Source organism: Pleurodeles waltl, chromosome 8 (genome assembly GCF_031143425.1).
Source record: "Pleurodeles waltl isolate 20211129_DDA chromosome 8, aPleWal1.hap1.20221129, whole genome shotgun sequence".
Lineage (NCBI taxonomy): Eukaryota > Metazoa > Chordata > Amphibia > Caudata > Salamandridae > Pleurodeles > Pleurodeles waltl.
The window spans coordinates 1,304,004,687-1,304,026,399 of NC_090447.1; positions in this window are offsets into that span (position 1 = coordinate 1,304,004,687).

A 21,713-nucleotide genomic window follows, 5' to 3' on the forward strand; every position below is an offset into this window, starting at 1 on the left:
TGGCAGTGTGTGTGGATTGGTGCTTGGCTGGTGGTGTGTGTGGATTTGCACTTGACTGGGCGTGAATGTGGAATGGCATCTAGCTGATGGCGTGTGTTTGCTGGCTTCTGGCTGGTGATGTGTGAGGCTGGCATTTGGATGGTCACAGTGTTTTATCATGGTAACTGTTATAGTTCTTGCCATCATTTGCTTTTGTGATCGTAACGTTGTATTTCTCCTTTTTATTCTAGTGCAAAGCTTTTTATTTCCTTTGCGGTGACCCATGCTTGCAGGTTTGCAACTAGTAGATCTGCAGTTTGTGTAGCTGCATGTGTTTTTGTTGAGAAAAAATATTTTTCGTACTGTTTACTACAAATGAGTATCATTGCCATGCATTAATGTGTTTTTTGTGAGTGGTGTAATAATAGCAGCATATTTAACTTCTTTTTTATTGTGTGTGAAATTCTCCTTGGGTTTGTGCACAATGTGTATTATGTTGTCTTGTGTGTAGGTGTCTTTTGTTTTTCCTTTCTAGGGGGATATCATTGGTGCTTGCTGTGTCTGTTCAGAGTACATGCAGGTGATCCTGAGTCTAGCTGTCTCTGGCGAGTGAGTGGTATTATTTTTGAGTACATCGTTTTTTGTGTGCTTTGTATTAATTGATGCTTCCTTCTAGGTTACTATATGCCAGTAGTTTTACTTTCTGTTTGATAAAGCCACACTTTGTTTATTACTTCTTTTACACAGTGTTGGGTATTGTTGTCTTATTTGTCAAGTTACTTTTATTAGTAAGGATTATGGCTAGCCACGGGATTACCACTAAGCAGGTTGTTGGTATGCTTTTCGAATCTTCCTGCAACCATGATTATGAGCCTGACTCTGCATCTGAGGCAGAGGAAGAAGTGCACGATTCTGGCAATTAAATGTCTGTCCAAGAGGAATCATCTGAAGAGGAAGCCACTCTCAGAGTGGAGGAAGTGCCTCTTTTAAAGGAGGACACTGATGTGCCGATAGTGCAGCAAGAGGCATCTGGATTGTAGTCTGAGGTTGAAAGGCTTCCCATTGGAAGAGGTGAACTCGAGGTTTCCCCAAACATGGTACAGCCAGCATTGCCTGCCTTAACTGGTGTCACAGGATGTAGAGTGTATACTGAAAACTTTTAGCTTCTACATTTCTTCCAGTTGTTTATGGACGATGTATTGTTTGATGAAATAGTTGACCAGAATAATTTGTATGCTGAACAGTATTTGAGAGATAACAGTGCCAGACTTAAGTACTGCTCTAGAGCAACCTGGTGGACTCCCACAAATCTGGATAAGTTGAAGATGTTCTTAGGTATAACTTTGTTAATAGGCTTGATAAGGAAGCTGTCTCTGTCCTCATATTGGTCTAACAGTCCCTTGATGGCAACAACCATATTTCCTGCAACCATGAGTATTAATCGGTATTTGCTTCTGTTTGGGAACCTGCATTTTGCTGATAATGTTTCAACATTGCCATGAGATCACCCTGATCGTGACCGCCCTTTTAAGATTCCACCTGTCCTTGATCACTTTGTAGATCCAGCTGCAGAGATCTATGTTCCAGGGAAAGAAATAGCTGTGGATGAGACTTTGGTCCTGTTCAAGGGCCGTTTGTTTTTTAGGGAGTACATTCCTAGCAAGAGAGCACGTAATGGAATTAAGATATACAGGCTGTCTGAGAGTCTTATTGTATATGTCTGTAATTCCAGGATGTACACTGGTAGGGATTCCACTATTGACCCCCCTGGTTGTCCGTCCACTTTTGGAGTTAGTGAGAAAATTGTGTGGTAACTTGGTAGAGTACTTTTTAACAAAGGTCACCATTTATACATTGATCACTTCCATGCTGTTGTGCAATTGTTCAGGGAATTGTTTAAAGTGGACACTGTTGCTTGTGGCACAGTCCGCTCTAATCGTAAAGGGTACCCAAAATAGCTTGTTTTTAAAAAAAACTTGAGAGGGGACAGTGAAGAGCCTTGCATAGTGATGAATGTCTAGCTGTGAAATTTACAGACCTGAAAAATGTCTACATGCTGACTACCATCCATGATGAAAGTGCTTCACCTGTGACTTTTCGGGGCAGGTTGCTGAAGTGTGCAAACCTGAGTGCATTTTAAACTACAGTAAGAACATGGTTGGTGTACATAGTGTAGATCAAAGGTTGGATCCTTACACTGCTGTTCGTAAGGCTTACATTCGGCATAAGAAGTTGGTTATCCAATTGTTTAATTTAGCAACCTTCAATGCTTTTATTGTATTCAAAGATTGTTCTCTAGATTTAAAGATTAAGGGGGTCATTCTAACTTCGGCGGGCGGCAGAGGCCGCCCGGCAAAGTTCCCCCGCCAGAATACCGCAGCGCGGTCAAATGACCGCCGCGGTAATTCTGACTTTCCCGCTGGGCGGGCGGGCTACCGCCAAAAGGCCGCCCGCCCACCCACCCAGCGGGAAAGCACCAGCAACGAGAAAGCCGGCTCCGAATGGAGCCGGCGGAGTTGCTGGTGTGCGACGGGTGCAGTTGCACCCGTCGCGATTTTCAGTGTCTGCTAGGCAGACACTGAAAATCAATGTGGGGCCCTGTTAGGGGGCCCCTGCAGTGCCCATGCCATTGGCATGGGCACTGCAGGGGCCCCCAGGGGCCCCACGACACCCGTTCCCGCCAGCCTGGTTCTGGCGGTGAAAACCTCCAGAACCAGGCTGGCGGGAAGGGGGTCGGAATCCCCATGGCGGCGCTGCTTGCAGCGCCGCCGTGGAGGATTCACAGGGGCAGGGGAAAACTGGCGGGAAACCGCCGGTTTCCCTTTTCTGACCGCGGCTTTACCGCCGCGGTCAGAATTGCCCTTGATGCACCGCCAGCCTGTTGGCGGTGCATCCTCCAACCCCGGCCCTGGCGGTCCATGACTGCCAGGGTCGGAATGACCCCCTAAATTTGTTCAGTTTCAGCAGTCTATAATAGGCAGGCTTGTGGTAGTGGAACAGGCAAGTGTTCCTAGAGTTGGAGTGGTGGAGGATGCGGCTAGATTCAAAGATCACCACTTTGCTTATTACACTCATTCTTCGCCCAAAATTGAACCACGCTCAACATAGTTATTGGGAGCAACTGTGCCTTTTAAAAGTGAACTGACTGGTGTGTATCATTTTATATTTTTTGTTCAGATTTCACTGATGACATTAGTGCAATGCATTTAGTAACAGCTGTTGTGTTTGTAGTTATAGTTTTGTATTCACTTCCAATTGGTCTGTGTTTTCTTTTTTATTAAAAAAATGTGATGATGGTGTGGGTAGACTGGTGTTTGACTGATGGTGTACGTGGACTGGCGCATGGCTAGTGATGTGCGTGAACTGGTGCTTGGCTAGCTGCGTGCATGGACTGGTGCTTGGCTGGTGGGGTGTTTGAACTGGCGATTGGCTGTCGGTTTGCGTGATCTGACATTTGGCTGGCAGTGCAGTCCACACACTTTGTCAGCCACCAGCCTGTGTGATTGCTGTGTCAGACATGTGGGCATATGAAAGGGATGAGACATTTAGGGGGTGATTCTGACCCCGGCGGTCTTAGACCGCCGGGGCCAGGGTCGGCGGGAGCACCGCCGACAGGCCGGCGGTGCCCCGCAGGGCATTCTGACCGCGGCGGTAAAGCCGCGGTCAGACCGGCAACACTGGCGGTCTCCCGCCAGTGTACCGCCGCCCTATTGAATCCTCCAAGGCGGCGCAGCTAGCTGCGCCGCCGAGGGGATTCCGACCCCCCCTACCGCCATCCAGTTCCCGGCGGTCCGCCCGCCGGGAACCGGATGGCGGTAGGGGGGGTCGCGGGGCCCGCCAGACTTAGAATGACCCCCTTAATGTGAATGGTCTTGTGTGTGTCACGCATGAAAGATGTGTGAATGGCCTGTAAAGCGGTTGGTGCCTTGACAAGGCTTTACAGTGCACGAGGTCTGAGTCATTGGTTCAGTTTTTTAACTTTTTAATTATTAGTTAATTTTTGTGAGCTCTCTTGTTAATACAATTTTACATTTCAAACCTTCTCTCACCCTCAAGCCAAATCCAACCAGTATGTGTGTGTTCTTGAGGGACAGATTGTTGTGCAGTAATATTTGTTTTTTCTGTCTTTCTCTTTGTCTGTTGATGTGAGTTTTGCAATTTGCTTGGCCTATGTCTGGCAGTGTGAATAGTCTTGTGTGTGTCACGTATGAAAAGTGTGTGAATGGCCTGTAAAGCTGTTGGTGCCTTGACGTGGCTTTACAGCTCACGAGCTGTGAGTCATTGATTCAGTTTTTCAACCTTCCATTTATTAACAGTATATTTCATGTTTGTGAAATCTCTTGTCAATAAAGTTTTACATATTGAACCTTCACGCGTCCTCGTGCCAAATCTGACCAATATATGTGTGTACTTGAAGAATAGATGGTTGTGCAGTAATATTTGTCTTTTCTGTCTTTAACTGCCAGGGTGCACATTGTCTGTAAATTGTCTGTTGGTGTGAGTGTTGTAAAGTGATGGGCCCGCGGCTGGTGTGTGTGTCACGTATGAAAGGTGTGTGAATGACCTGTAAAGCTGTTGGTGTCTGGACTCGGCTTTACAGCTCACAAGCTGTGAGTCATCGGTTCTGTTTTGTAACCTTTCAGCTATTAACAGTGTATTTCATTTTTGTGAAATCTCTTGTTAATAAAATTTACATTTTGAACCTTCACTCACCCTTCTGCCAAATCAAACTGGTATGTGTGTTTACTTGAGGAATAGATGGTTGTGCAGTAATATTTGTTTTTTCTGTCTTTCTCTGCCAGGGTGTACATTATCTTTAGAGAATCTCTACCAACTCTAGATATTTTTATAAACTAGACACCCAGGGGAGTACAGAGTTGTGTGCCTCTCATGGATACCAATGAGTGTCCTTACCCACAATGCCCTGCAAACCTCAAAATGTGACTACAATCACACATTTACCTTGAATGTATGTGCCAAATTCTTCCAGAATCAGAAGGAAACCACAAAATTCCTTCCACTCAGTGTTTCCCCACTTGTCCTAATAAAAATACTTCCCTACTAGTGTGGCTGGGCCTAGTGCCCGCGACAGGAACTGCTCAAACTAACATCAATGTGAGTCCTTACAAAGGGATTGTCCTTGACCTTGCTTTGATTTGTTCTGGTGCAGGCACTAGGCACAGCCACACAAATGAGGCATCATTTTTATTGTGAGACTTGGGGGAATGCTGGGTGGAAGGAAATTTGTGGCTCCCCATGGATTCTAGAACTTTCCATCACAGAAATGTGAAGAAAATGTGTTTTTTAGTCAAAGGTTAAGGTTTGCCAGGGATTCTGGGTAACAAAATGTGGTGAGGGCCATGCAGGTCAGCCCACCCTGGATACCCCTAGGTGTCTAGTTTTCAAGAATTTACAGGTTGACTAAGTTTCCATAGGTGCCAGCTTAGCCAGGGTCCAAAATCTAGAGCTACCCACATTGGAAAAAGGGGGTCAGTTTTGGGTGGAAAAATGTGCTGTGTCCATGTTGTGTTTTGGGCAGTTTTCTATCACAGGCACTAGGTATACCCACACAAGTAGGGTTCCATTTTTATCAGGAGGCTTGGGGGAATGCTGGGTGGAAGGTAGTTTGTTGCTCCCCGCGGATTCTAGAACTTTCCAGCACAGAAATGTGAGTTAAATGAGTTTTTTAGTCAAAGTTTGAGGTTTGCAAGGGATTCTGCATAACAAAATGTGGTGAGAGCCTCGCAAGTCAGCCACCCCTTTTATTCCCAGGTGTCTAATTTTCAAAACTGTACAGGTAGGATGGGTTTTCCTAGTTGCCAGATGAGTTAAGATACAAATTCTAGACCTACCCACATTGGAAAAAGTAGGTCAGTTTTAGGGGGAAAAATGTGCTGCATCCATGTTGCATTTTGAGCCGTTTCCTGACGCGGGCATTAGGTCTGCCCACACAAGCGAGGTACCATTTTTATCTGGAGACTTGTGGGAGCATAGAATAGTAGAACATTTGTTATTACCAATTGGATTTTGCTGAATTTGTGCCTTTCAAATGTAAACCAGTATATAAGAAAGATGACATTTTGAAAAATACCCTCCGTATTCTGCAGCCACTGGCCTGTCCCTCCTACATGTATGAGGATCTCTCCATAGAAGAGATAAGAGAGTTGGCGATGGAGAGTTGAACTCATAGATTTGTGAATAGCATTTTGTAGTGCTTTAGTAGTACTATTGTAGTGTTACTAAATGCACTAACAAAGCACTTTTTGAATAGGTCCCAAAGGGCCTGATGGCTAATCTGCATGAGGTTTTTAACATGTCAGTGCAACAGCAGAGAAGGCCTGGGGAGCACAGTGATCTTTGAATCTCTTGGTCTGGAATCTCTTCAGAACTCAAAATCCAAAAATAAGAGCTATGCCAGGTATGTAGAGCAGCAATAGGTGTGTCAGGACAGTTCTAATTCTATGATAAATTGTCCTCCTTTCCTTGCCGTTGAAAGTCATGCAGGACATGACCACCTTGTTTCACCCTTGAGAAGCAACTAGTACTATTAGTTTATATCAAATTTGCATCTTTTCATCATGAGATTTCTGCAACCTTTTCAAAATGTCCATAACATTCCCATCCTTCTTTCGCTTTACTGAGATCACATTTCTGCAATGTGGGTTTTCTGGGTCTCCAGTAAGGCTCTCACTCTAGCTGGACTGGGACTACTGCACCTGCATTCCTGCACTCAGAATTTCTGATATCATAGATATGAGTGGTTCCCTGATGTGAGAATATCACTGTTATGCATGCATACCCTAGGAGTACTCTTAGAAATGGCGAATTACATTGAGAACTGGAGTTACAGCTGATAATGGCATTAATTCTGGCATTTTGGACCATGACCCACCCAGAATGTCACCAGTTATTAGCCGAGTCATCACACTCAGGAGTTTTGATGCCTGCCTTTGAATTAATCTTTCAAACTACACATATTCGAAATATGTATGATGGCTATCTTAAAAAGCGAACACCAATGAGACAGAGGTAATGTTGATAAGGGACTGCCCTGAATCACTGAATTGTGTCAAAAATTATAGATGCTAGTTCAAAACCTTTTAAAGCAGGAAGTGTTCTTGAATTTCATTAAATAGGAGCCTTTGACGCCTCTGGTAAACACAGTTTCAAAGTCCTGTTTCTTCAATCTGAAAATCATTTTTCTTCAGCTGAATTCATCTTCACTTGACCATGCACCTCAAAGGCTATTGTTCATCAAAAATGCCATGTCTGTGTTAGGACTGAATCAATGTTACCAGTGCTGGTACACTTCACCAGTGCACAATTCAGAAGAAAAATGAGCTTAAATCATAGTAATTCTGCAGTATTTATATCAGATCACAACCAACCACCTCCAACACCCTCAGCCTCCTGGCTCCCACGGATGCTGACCCTGATGGTATCTCCGATCACTGACTCACCAAATGAGACCATTTCACCACACAAAACACCACAGCCATCACAAACTGTCCCCACCACATTTTTAACATCGGAAGCAAGATGATCAACAGCGAGCTCACCGCCTTTTTCAGCGCATCCATAATCATGGCTTCCTTCCTTGAAGTATGGAAATACTCAGATGTAAAACCCGTTCTCATCAAACCTTCCACAGACCCCAGCCAACTCAAGAGCTACCGTCCCATCTCCGTGCTCCCCTTTTCTGCTAAAGTCCTCAAAAAGGCCATCAACTGCAAACTCACAGAACTCCTAGAGATCAGCAATCTCCTGAACCCCTCCCAATCCAGATTCCGTACCAACCACAGCACCAAAACCACACTGATTGCTGCCTTTGACGACATCAGAACCCTCCTGGACAGGGGAGAAATGGTGTCCTTGATCCTCCACAACCTTTCAGCAGCTTGTGTCACCATATCCCACCACACGCTTATCAAGAGGCTTTATCACATCAGAATCCAAGGAGATGCCCTCAAATTGATTGGTTCCTTCCTCACCAGAAGAACCCAGGGAATCTGCCTACCACCTTTCAACTCAGACCTAAATACGTCATCTGTGGCATCCCTCAAGGCTTGTTTCTCAGCTCAACACTGTTAAACATCGGCATGACTCCCTTGGCCAACATCATCAAAACACACGAATGAACATCATATCCTCTGCAGATGACATCCAGCTCATCCTCTCACTACCAGAAGACCCCTCAACCAAGAAGGCCAAACTTGTGCAGGTGCATGACGGGCATCGCCGACTGGATGAAAAACGTCCTTAACCGCTTCTGTGCCTTGGACGAGGTGACCTCGTCCAAGGCTACAGTTCCCGTGTGACCTCGTCCAAGGCACAGGAACTTGGGGTGCGCTAGCGCGCCCCCTGTGCACCTCCCTCACCCCCCCAAGGCGGGGATGGAAGGGGAAGACCTTCCCCTTCCACCCCAGAAACCCCCCCAACCCCCTGTGACGTCAGCGCGCGAGCGCACGCTGATTTGTCACAGGGGCCTCCCCCATCGCGCTGGAAGCTCTGCTTCCAGCGCGATTGAAAGAGAAATGCTCAGCATTTCTCTTTCAATCATGTGGGGGAGGCCCGGAGGGGCTTCAAAGGGAAGGAAATGTATTTCCTTCCCTTTGAAGTCTCTCCCAGGGTTTCAAAAGCCGGATTGCTTGCAATCCGGCTTTTGAAACCCCACTTGACACCAGAGATTTTTTTCTTTCTTGAAAGTGATAAAAGGGAGCGACCCCTTGGGCAAGGGTCACTCCCATGGGGGGGCATTTTTTTTGGGAAGGCCTTTTCTGCCCCCCCGGGGGCAGATCAGCCTATTATTAGACCGATCTGCCCCCAGGGGGGGCAGAAACCTCTAGGCACCAGGGATCATTTTATTTTTATTTTTTAGGTGGGGAGCGACCCCTTAAGAAAGGGTCGCTTGCCTAGGGGGCAAATTATATTTAGGCCATTTCTGCCCCCCTTGGGGGCAGATTGGCCTATTTTGATGAGGCCAATCTGCCCCCAAGGGGGGCAGGAACCACTAGACACCAGGGAGTTTTTTTTCTTTACTTGAATTTCACGCAAGGGGAGCGACCCCTTAGGCAAGGGTCGCTCCCTGGGGGGGGAATTATTTTAGGCCATTTTAGGTCAATCTGCCCCCAAGGGGGCAGAAACCACTAGCCACCGGGGGATTTTTTTTTGGCGCCAATGTCACGCAGGGGGAGCGACCCCGTAGGCAAGGGTTGCTCCCGGGCAGGGGGAGTTTTAGGGGCATTTCTGCCCCCCACTGGGGCCAGCTGAGCTAGAGGCCAAAATCCACAGGTAGGCACTTTGCAAAAAACACCTCTGTTTTCTTTTAAAAAATTTGATGTGTGCACGTTGTGTTTTGGGCCATTTCCTTTCGTGGGCGCTAGGCCTACACACAGAAGTGAGGTACCATTTTTATCGAGAGACTTAGGGGAACGCTGGGTGGAAGGAAATTTGTGGCTCCTCTCAGATTCCAGAACTTTCTGTCACCAAAATGTGAGGAAAATGTGTTTTTTTAGCCAAATTTTGAGGTTTGCAAAGGATTCTGGGTAACAAAACCTGGTCAGAGCCCCACAAGTCACCCCATCTTGGATTCCCCTAGGTCTCTAGTTTTCAGAAATGCACAGGTTGGGTAGGTTTCCCTAGGTGCCGGCTAAGCTAGAGGCCAAAATCTACAGGTAGGCACTTTGCAAAAAACACCTCTGTTTTCTTTAAAAAAATGTGATGTGTGCACGTTGCGTTTTTGGGCATTTCCTGTCGCGGGCGCTAGGCCTACCCACACAATTGAGGTATAATTTTTATCGGGAGACTTGGGGGAATGCTGGGTGGAAGGAAATTTGTGCCTCCTCTCAGATTCCAGAACTTTCTGTCACCAAAATGTGGGGAAAATGTGTTCTTTTAGCCAAATTTTTAGGTTTGCAAAGGATTCTGGGTAACAAAACCTGGTCAGAGCCCCACAAGTCACCCCATCCTGGATTCCCCTAGGTCTCTAGTTTTCAAAAATGCACAGGTTTGGTAGGTTTCCCTAGGTGCCGGCTGAGCTAGAGGCCAAAATCTACAGGTAGGCACTTTGCAAAAAACACCTCTGTTTTCTTTCAAACAAATGGGATGTGTCCACGTTGCGTTTTGGGGCGTTTCCTGTCGTAGGCGCTAGGCCTACCCACACAAGTGAGGTATCATTTTTATCGGGAGACTTGGGGGAACATAGATTAGCAAAACAAGTGTTATTGCCCCTTGTCTTTCTCTACATTTTTTCCTTCCAAATATAGGAGAGTTTGTAAAAAAGACATCTATTTGAGAAATGCCCTGTAATTCACATGCTAGTATGGTCACCCCGGAATTCAGAGATGTGCAAATAACCACTGCTCCTCAACACCTTATCTTGTGCCCTTTTTGGAAATACAAAGGTTTTCTTGATAGCTATTTTTTACTCTTTATATTTCAGCAAATGAATTGCTGTATACCCGGTATAGAATGAAAACGCACTGCAGGGTGCAGCTCATTTATTGGTTCTGGGTACCTAGGGTTCTTGATGAACCTACAAGCCCTATATATCCCTGCAACCAGAGGAGTCCAGCAGACGTAACGGTATATTGCTTTTGAAAATCTGACATTGCAGGAAAAAGTTACAGAGTAAAACGTAGAGAAAAATTGATGTTTTTTTCACCTCAATTTCAATATTTTTCTTTTTCAGTTGTTATTTTCTGTAGGAAACCCTTGTAGGATCTACACAAATGACCCCTTGCTGAATTCAGAATCTTGTCTACTTTTCAGAAATGTTTAGGTTGCTGGGATCCAGCATTGGTTTCATGCCCATTTCTGTCACTGACTGAAAGGAGGCTGAAAGCACAAAAAATTGTAAAAATGGGGTATGTCCCAGTAAAATGCCAAATTTGTGTTGAAAAATTGGGTTTTCTGATTCAAGTCTGCCTGTTACTGAGAGCTGGGAAGCTGCTGAGTTTAGCACCGCAAACCCTTTGTTGATGCCATTTTCAGGGGGAAAACCACAAGCCTTCTTCTGCAGCCACTTTTTCCCATTTTTTTTAAAAAAACGAAATTTTCACTGTATTTTGGCTAATTTCTTGGCCTCCTTCAGGGGAACCCACAAAGTCTGGGTACCTCTAGAATCCCTAGGATGTTGAAAAAAAGGATGTAAATTTGGCTTGGATAGCTTATGTGGACAAAATGTTATGAGGGCCTAAGCGCGAACTGCCCCAAATAGGCAAAAAAAGGCCTGGCACAGGAGGGGGAAAAGACCTGGCAGCGAAGGGGTTAAACTCAACAAAATGGAAGTGCTGATCTTCAGGAACAGCACCTCCCAGTGGAACACCTCATGGTGGCCATCTGAACTACAAGCATCACCCACTCTGACAGATCAGGCACACAACTTTGCCATCATCCTGGAAAGCAAGCTCACCATGAAAAGCGAGATCAATGGAGCCTCCATCGCCCGCTTCATCACTCTTCGCATACTCTGTAACATCTTCAAATGGCTACCTGTCAACACCAGATGGACCGCCACCTAGACGCCAGCCGGCTGGACTATGGCAATGCTCTCTACGTAGGAATCACGACGCTCCTCCTGAAGAGACTACAGACTACACAGAATTCAGTGGCTAGATTCATCCTCGACCTCCCCAAACAGACCCAGGACACCCCTCCCACCTCAAAAAGCTCCACTAGCTCCCCATTCAGAAGAGATGTTAAATCAAGATGCTGATCCACACCTAAATGGCCCTTCACAACCTAGAACCAGCAGACATCAACTACTGCCTGAAATTCTTCTAATCATTCAGACACCTGCACTCTGCCTCCCTCTCTCTCGCACAGGCACCCCCTATCCATTGAAGCGACATTGAAGGATGCACTTTCTCCTATCTCACAGCACAATCCTGGAATGACTTCCCCTTTCACCTTCAGACCTTATCCTTTATTCTGGAATTCAGGTAAGGACTCAAGACCTGTCTGTTCACCTGAACACCTTAGCAGCTATGCTCCCAGTGCCTGGACACTCTTGGGGTGATTAGTCATGCTCTATAAATCTTGATTGATTAACTGATTGAGATCAAAGTTTTATAATTCAATTCTGGACTGGAGTATCCCAATTGCACTAGCCATCAGCTGTTACTTTTTAAGTTAGAAGAGCTCACACAGTTATGTTAATTAAAAGAGGCAGCATAGAGGCAGCATAGAGGCAGCATTCATTGACTGTTTTGGCATCATAAATATAACAACAAGATTGCAGCAAAGCTTTCCAAAAGATGATAGTCATATTTTAGTCATCCTCATCCACAAAAATATACATACACCAGCAACCTCCAAAAACATCCAAAGCATAATGGAAGCCCTGCTTCATATTTTAGGAATTTCCAACAAATGTGGCAGTAGGAATTAAAAAACATCCATCTAAACTAAGTGTAGCTGGTGGTTGGGACTAACGGGGAACACTGGGTGGCACACACCAGTTTGCTACTTACTGTGTTTGCCCAGGGTAATTGACCTGGTCTTCCGAGTCTTCTTGAGATGGTTGATTCTTGTCTGCGTGCCTCCAGGAGAGTTTCTACAGGGATAGTGATTTGTACCCTGGCATGGCGTGGAAGGTTGTTGGGGGTTTGTGCTTCTCTTAAGGAATCAGAAATATTGAGATGAGCGGGCAGGTTAGGTAAACCTAGTACAATACTGGCAAGGATGAAAGATAAGTGAAACATTCTTGATCTTTACATTCTATCTTAAATAATATTTTTCACTTTCAACATTGCTAAAGGACAAAATACATCAAACTGTTGGTTTAAAGAGCAGCCAACTATATACACAGTCTGTTGGTCTGTACTGACTATGAAGTTCACCAAAACAGTTGTGTCAGTCCTAAACAGGACTTTACAACTTAGATGCCCGGGGTTCCATTTCCAAACAGCACTACCTAACTGTGGAAGAATGCAGGTCACTGGCTTACAGTGCTGAATGGGCTCGGGCAGACAGCACACTATGATGGCAGACGGGTTCCTAGTCATACCAGACTTAGTCAGGCTTTGTGGTAGTACTGCAAGCTATGCCTCCAGAGTAACAAGAACAGATAGAAGAACATGCTTTATCTGGAAAAGTCCCTCAAAGTGCACAACACTTCCTCATAAAGATATCAATCATTTACCAACGTGTTTCAGTTCCAGAGGTAAATCATGTCATTGAAACTACATTATGAAGGACGGTGGCTTGCAAGTACTTGCAGTCAAACACTCTCAGGCTATTTCACAACAGACAGTTGCATCACCACAAGGGCACAGGTAAGTGACTATTACCCCACCAGTTGTGGTTCTCATGTCACTTATAATCTGACTGCAAGCTTGCATTTCCACTGAGCAATAACACTGGGTAAAATTCCCTCATTTTGCAATTCCTTCCTTCTCAGCCTGCCTCACTCCCTCTCACCTCCTTCATTTGCCACCTGACCTGTTTAGTCTGGTCCAGAAGTTCGGCAGTCTGGGACAGACTAAACAGGTCAGATGGCAGTGCGGGACCCTTGACGAATATGTGACTACAGGATCGCATCCTGCCAGACCCGCATGATGCATGAATAACCCACAGATAGGGTACTTCAAAAAGTGAAGTCAGCTTCGAACGAGGTGAGAGCAATAGGCCTCACATGTATGAATGATACTTAATGTAATAAGCAGGGAAAGTTATCATTGACCATGATGAAAGCCCCTAGACCCGGCTGGGCTCCTAGAGAGGGCTGAAACATGTTGGCTTAGAAATAGAGTTTCCTGGGAACATTAAAGACCCATAGGAAACAGAAATATTGCTCTTACTCATACCTTTGGAACCCTGAAATAAAGAAGATATTCTTGGGGTATACCATAGGTATTTTTTATGATTTGATCTCGATCTCTGCTATTGTCAAGTCAGTAATTGTATTCTGAACTCCAAAGAATCCTTAGTTTTGTCAGCCCCGGTAGTATCATCTTACCGGGGTGTGGGTAGACAGCTGATGATGAAGCATTCCACTACTTAGTGGGTGAGGCGTCTATTCCAATTCTTGGAATAATCCAGTTGACTTGTAGTATGAGAGGTCCGTTCAGATAAAACCCAGTTTGGACAAAGGGTTCTGACACAGAAGTAACTCCCACAGCCTAGTTACTATTTTGTGTGGTATAGTATATCTAGAAATAAGACTTCAATGGCTTCCACCACATCATCAAAGGTAAGATGAGATTAATTTTAGGACTCAGAGACTCAGTCCCCAGTCCTTAAAATAAGTATAAAAAATATAGGGGACAGAGTAGGTCTACCCTGCCCCCCTAGATCTGGTGGGGCGAGGGGGTCCCAGAGAGACACTATGGGACCCAAAACTTATTTTTTTTAAGACAGTGTACTGCAAATTTGCAAAGGGTCCTGGATCAACTATAAAATTTGAAAAGGTGCCCTGTTTAAAAAATAAAATACCTCTCTGGGTAGGTCTGGGTCTGAGGGCTAGTGTAACTTTTTTAATGTAGAGGGGAGCCTTTTCAAGGCACTTGGGACCCCATCCAATGAGGTTGATATATCCACAATGGAGAGAGGGGCATGCAACTCCCCTTTCTGAACCTTTTCTAAAACCTGATGACCTCATCCTCAGAGTGATTAATTTCTAATAAGGAGGGGCATGCTGCACCCTTCTCCCAGCCCCGGTATGGCCCCAGACATCCCATCTTCCGGACCCCTCCCCCTGGGACACTGTTTCCCTGCCTGTGAGATTGTGGGCATGGAAGAATTCTGAGCTCCTACCTGACATGAACAGAAAGGCTTCTGCCAGGTGGGAGCACAAGCGTTTTTCCCACCAGATGGGAGCAATGCTGTCCCCTGCTGCATCCAGGTTGGGTGCTAGCATAGGAGTTGTCAGGGCTCCGAGGGCCATGTGTCTTCACCAGCAACTTCCAATTTAAAAAGTTTTGTGAGTGCTATGGTTGGACACTGGCGCACCCAAGACATAAAAAATAACAATTACGAAAAGTGTGGCCAGCTCTTGTGTGGCCTCATGGAATGGGGCCACTTGCAGGGACCCAGCAGGACCACAGGAGACCTGGGTCCCCCCCCCCGGTATCCCTCAACAAAAATTAAAGGTGTAGGTGTCTAGGGTGGGACCATATCAAGTTTGAAATATTGTTCTGCACAAATATTGATGCTACTATGTTGACTACCACAATATGGTCATCTTACAATCATATTGTGGTATGTAGGTATGGAGTAAGGAGTAGTAATAGGAATAGTTAAGGATACTACTTCTATACTTCGTTATATGCTTAACTTCACAATTTTGTGGCAGTAGGTGTTCTACCGGCAATATTTTTGTAGGAAGATATTTTTGTTGTTGACATACAACCACCAAATAATATGTACACTATAAGATAAAACAGCCCAATTAATCTTTACAGGAGCACTAATGTTTACCACTATTGTAACTAGAGAATGGCACTCTTCTGTGACCTGATAAGTAATTATAACTGCCTGTGATGCCAAACTCAGTATGTAGTGACAGTCGCAATGAAGGGCAGAGGACTGCTGAAGATTTGGGGGATAATGGAGAATCCTAGAGTTTCTGAAAGAAATTCTAAATGCAGCCTATAATCTGCAAGTGACCTGTGTTAAAGTAATGGTAAATGGTGTGGGGATTCCCATCCTAACATTACTCAGCCAAGTGGCATACCCTGTCTAAGTGGCCACAGACTAAAGCAAACAAGAATGGACTGGATAATTAGATACAGCTTTGATCAGGTCATGTGCAACAAAGAAGTAAACACAGCTTTCATACTTGATTTCTTATTTTAGGAAACAAAAATAACAAAAACTGCATAGAAGAGCAATATAAACATTATATGTGGTAAATTAAGTCAAGGGAGGAGTACTCTGAGGGTCCTGGGGGGCATGAAGAGGAGCTTGGCCCGGGCCCATCAAAATTTGCATAAATTTACTGAGTCGATGTATAATCTCATCGCATCACTCTAGTCCCTCTTGTGGACTTTTTCCTCTCTGCTTTCCCTTTTCCTGACTTTCCAGAACCAGCTCTCTTTGTCCTTTTTTCCCAAACTGTCTCGCTCAAGCCCACCGTAGAAGTACTATAGCTCCTGTTAGAATCTTGTTCTGGCGACGAGCTAGAGTCACCTGAATTCCTGGATAGATCTGATAACGAAAAAAAATTCTTTACTGTCTCAACCTGCCCTTCATCTCCTCCCTTGGCCATTCTAGCTCCAGTTATTTTCCCAATAATGTCCCCAGATGTGCTGAGCAATTTGCCATCTTGCTCCTGTCCAGAAGCTAACTTACAGTTGTCAACAAAAATCGCGCCTCTACATTTAAGGGTATGATCCCATCTAGGATAGGAGTTGTCTGACCTTCCCCTTCTTTGACCTCTGCTTTTTTAGTCACTACATTAGTCTTTTTTTGGTTAAAATCATGTTCACACGCAGGGAGAGGGCCTTCTGAAGCTAAAGATATGCTATCATAAGCGCTGACACTAACCTAAGAAGAGCTAACCACAGTTTCTGGCTGCAGACTTAAGTCCTGGACTGGATCCGCATCGACTCCTTCAATTAGATTAGAATCACTGCCTTTCACTGCTTCTAGCTGCCAGTCCCTCAGAGAAGACAAAATGATATTGGCTGCCCCCTTCCCTTGTAATGTCGCTGAGCGTTTCGCCTAACTCAGTGCTTTAAAGATGTCTGCTATTAACAGTCCTCCTCCACGCTGCACAGTATAATTTAATCCAGCCTCCGTACGGGCACCCTCAGCCTGAGATGGCCCTTTTTCTGAGCAGGGTCCCCTGGGTTCCACTGCTTGATTCAGCCCAGTGCTTGCTATAGTTTCTAGCGGCAGAGGAAGCTGCCTCTGCTCATTTGCACCAGCACCTGCTCTCCGTCAAGAACATTGGGGAACTTCGGCGCCATGCTGAACCGGTGAACTCGCTGTGTTTGCTCTCCAGTCCATCACAACCGCTGGGCCAATCACCGTGCAGCAGCCCCAAGCCTTCACGCTTGCCTGTTGTGAGTAGGCGGAACAGTGCTCCTCCGCAGGTCTGCAGTTTGCGATAATCACTGCGTACCCGGTTTTGTAATACCGCTAGACCGAAGACCACAACAGCACTAACAAGGCCTTCCATTCCTCAGAAGGACAGAGCACCTTTCCAAGTCATCCGGGTAGGTGAGTTGGGGAAGTGGGGGCTCAATTCAGCTGCTTACGCAGCCACCATCTTTTCTGTGAACCACTTTGCTTCCTTACAAACTTAACTTACTTGACAGTGATGCAACAACATGAGCAGACACAAAGCAACAGAAGGAAGGCCAGGATTGCTAATAAACAGTTTCCAGCATCAGTAAGAAGAATTGCAGAGGTCTGCTCAGAAATTGGAGAACGCATAACTGCGATTGAGAACCGCACCACTGCGCTAGAGTCCGATGTTAGCGCTGTGGTGCAGCAATTCGCCATGCATGAATCACAGCTTTCAGATATTCAGTGGAAGATGGAGGATTTTGAAAATCGCCAGCGTTGTAATAACCTTCAGATTCTAAGAAATAAAGAAGGGGTGGAAGGCCAAGATATGTAGGCTTCCATAATGAAATTATTTAGAGGCGCCCTTCCTGAGCTTGAGAACTGGAAGTGAGAGCATGAGATACAGAGAGCCCATCGGTTTTCACTTCTTTTGAAAAAACAAAAAAATGAATCTACTGAAAATCAGATGCAACCCAGGGCTACCACTGTATATTTTGACAATTATTTTTTATGGCAAGCTGTCAGTGAACTGCTCTGCCTCCGCATAGCTCCACCTGTAAGTGGAAGCCCGTCCGGACTCGAACTCTGACCTCTGTCAGAAGTTTGAGGCCCTCCTCCACCCACAGGCTTCTGCCTGCGCCTCATCCCTGGTGCCTAGTGGGAGAGCTCTGCTCTTCTGCTGGGCTGCCCTCTGCCTCTTTTCTCTTTTCTCCTCCTTTTTATTCAGTGTGCTGTTTTTGTGCCTTTTGTTTCAGCGCTTTCCTCCTTCTCTGCCTCTTTTCTCCTCCTTTTTCTTTTAGTATGCTGTCTCTGTGCCTTTTTCGCTTTCTGTGCTTCTTTTCCTCATTTTTCTCCTCACTCTTATTCTCTCTCTCTCTCTCCTCTCTCGCATTCTCCCCGCCGTTGCTGCTGCCCCCACGGCTCCACTCCCTTTTTCATGCCATTCCTGCCTCCCAGCTGTCCTCCCCCCACTTAATGGCGGCCACGTGCCGAAGGTACGCATGAGGCAAGCCCGTCTGTGCCCGTCTGCGACCCGACTGCAACCAGCGCCAGCACCCCTGACCTTCTCACCCACTACCTCTACACACCAGCAGCGCACATTGCACTCAACCCAGGACACAACAACAACTGCAAGCAGGCATCTCCAAGCAACACCAAAGGACCCTTCACCTGTCACCACTGCAAATTCACCAGCCTCTGTCACTCAAGCCCACCCTGAAGACCCACAAAGCAAAACACAGCCTGAGATGTATCCTGATCAACACTCAATCCATCCACAGGCACGCCATCGAACTTTGGAACCTCATCGACACCACATCCCCGGACGTCGCCTTCCTCACAGAAACATGGCTTAACCCATCCTCAGCTCCAGACATCGCCATCGACATCCCAGGCGGCTACAAGATCATCCACAAAGACTGCACAAACCGCCCTGGGGGAGGCATTGCCATCGTCCACAAAGAGTCCCTATGCCTATCCACCAGACCTGAATACTCCACAACCAACATGGAACTCCACTTCCAGATTATAACCAACCCTAACACCACTCTGCGGGGAACCCTCATCTACAGGCCGCCGAGCCCCCGCCCCCCATTCTGCAACACCATCGCTGACCTAGCCACCACCCACGCTCTTACATACAAGGACTACATCCTACTGGGGGACCTCAACTTCCACCTGGAAAACCCAAAGAACAACAATTCCACCACCCTGATCGAAAACCTCGGACTCAAGCAACTCTGCACCACACCCACTCACTAGGCCGGTCACACACTGGACCCTATTTTCTCTGCCAGCAACCACGTCTCCGTCAGCCACACCATCGGACTCCAATGGCCCGACCACCGATGCATTCACTTCACCTTCAACAAACCGATTGGTCGCCACCACGCTCTCTAACTTCCCCGCAGAAATTGGAACAAGGTCACTGAAGCCCAGCTCTCCGCCAGCCTCATCGCAACACCCCCCCAAGCTGATGGCGACATCAACACTTCCACACACAACCTCCACGAATGGATCACCGACTGTGCCAACATCCTCACCCCCCTCAAAACACCCACCACAGAAGCACAGCCAAGAAAGCAAACTGGTTCACCCCTGCACTCAAAGAATAGAAGCTAGTCTGCAGACGTCTAGAGAGGAAATGGCACACCGTCAAGACCCCCGCAAATTGCAAAACCTTCAACAACACCATCAAACATCACCACCAGCTCATTAGGACCACCAAAATACTCACCCTGCAACAGCGCATCAATAAAAACGTCCACAATAGCAAGGAACATTTCACTGTCATCAAAGAGTTCACCAACCACAACTCCAACTCCACCGACATCCCCTGACGCAAGAACTCTGCGAAAACCTCGCCAACTACTTCCATCGCAAGATCACAGACATTTACAACAGCTTTACCACCCAGGGCACCCCCATGACTCTCACCACCAGCCCATCGACCGAAGCATCACCACACCCCGCAACCCTCCTCCACTGGAACAACATCACTGACATAGAGACCCGCAACATCATGGCAACCATCTACTCATGAGCACCCACCGACTCCTGCCCTCACCACATCTTCAACAAAGCCAGTGACATCCTCGCACCCAAACTCCGGCATACCATCAACCACTCTTTCGAAACTGCCACCATCCCAGAGAGTTGGAAACACGCCAAGATCAAACCTCTACTGAAGAAACCCACTGCTGACCTGACAGAACTCAAGAACTACCGGCCCATCTCCCTGCTCCCCTTTCCAGCCAAAGTCATTGAGAAGGCAGTCACCAAACAACTCACCGCCTTCCTGGAAGCCAACAACAACCCGGACCCCTCTCAGTCAGGATGCAGAAGCAACCATAGCACCGAGACCGCCCTCCTCGCTGCTCCTTGACCGAGGCGAGACCGTCGCCCTCATCGTCCTGGACCTTTCTGCCACCTTCGACACAGTCTCACACGACACACTACGCACCCGCCTCCACGACGCAGGCATCCGAGACTCAGCACTTCAATGGCTCTCCACGTTCCTCAGCGGCAGAACACAGAAGGTCCGACTCCCCCCCTTTCTCTCGGAAGCCACCAAGATCAGCTGCGGCGTCCCCCAAGGATCCTCGATGAGTCCCACCCTCTTCAACCTCTACATGATCCCACTAGCCGCCATCGTCAAAAGCCACACACTCAACATCGTCTCCTACGCAGACGACACCCAACTGATAGTCTCCCTCACCAACAACCTGACCACCGCCCAAAAAATTTCCACAAAGGAATGAAAGCAGTCGCCGCCTGGATGAAAAACTGTTGCCTCAAACTGAACTCGGACAAAACTGAAGTCCTCATTCTCTGCTCCACACCCTTTGCCTGGAACGAGTACAGGTGGCCGAACGCCCTCGGGAACGCCCTGACCCTCACGACCACGGCCGCAACCTCCCCGTCATCTTAGACTCATCGCTCTCAATGGACCGACAGGTGAGCGCGGTCTCATCGGGTTGCTTCCAGACCCTGTGCATGCTTCGAAAAATCTAAAAGTGGATCCCAACCAAAGCCAGAAGGACAGTCACCCAGGTGCTTGTCAGCAGCCGACTCGACTACAGCAATGCACTCTACGCCGAACCACTGCCAAGACCCGGAAAAGACTACAATGCATCCAGAATGCCTCCGCTTATCTCATCAAGAACACCCCACGACACAGCCACACCTCTGCCCTTCTAAGAGACCTACACTGGCTGCCTATCGACAAGAGAATCAGCTTCAAGCTCCTGACCCACTCCTATAAGGCCCTACACAACACCGGACCAGCCTTCTTCAACCACAAACTCTCCTTCTACATTCCCTCCAGACAAGTCTGCTCCGTTGACCAGGCCCTCACCAACGTCCCCTGCATCCGGAAAGCCACAGCCAGAGGAAGATCCTTCTCCCACATTGCTGCCAAGACCTGGAACACCCTCCCATCCCATCCACCTCAGGCAATCTCCCACCCTGTCTCAGTTTAGGAAGGACCTCAAGACCTGGTTCTTCAAATGATCCTCAGCACCCCCCACCTCCCCAGTGCCTTGAGACCCTCACGGGTGAGTAGCCGCGCTTCACAAATTGATTGAGAAGGCTTGTCCCGATTCAAAGAGAAACTTTGAGGGGATCTCTTTCTTTTCTTGTCCAGATTATTGCCATGCTACTGTGGAGAGACAGTGGCCACTGAGGCAATTGATTTACCCCTTTCAGGAGAGAGGGGCAGAAGCATATTTACTGACACCTGCCCGTTTAAAGAGTGTATATAAAGGCACTGTGCGGATGTTTTCATCAGAGATCAAGGCTAAAGAGTACATGGAAAAGCTGACCAAAACTGTGGGCAACGGATAATGGATAAGCAATAGTCACCTTTAGGGAAACGGGTTGTTTTAGGAGGAAAGAGACCCTCTTTAGTGATTGCACAGGAAGATAAATGGGATCAAGGGCTAAATGGTTGGATATAGGTGTACTGGGAGAGGAGAGGGGCAAGCAATCAATCGTACTGA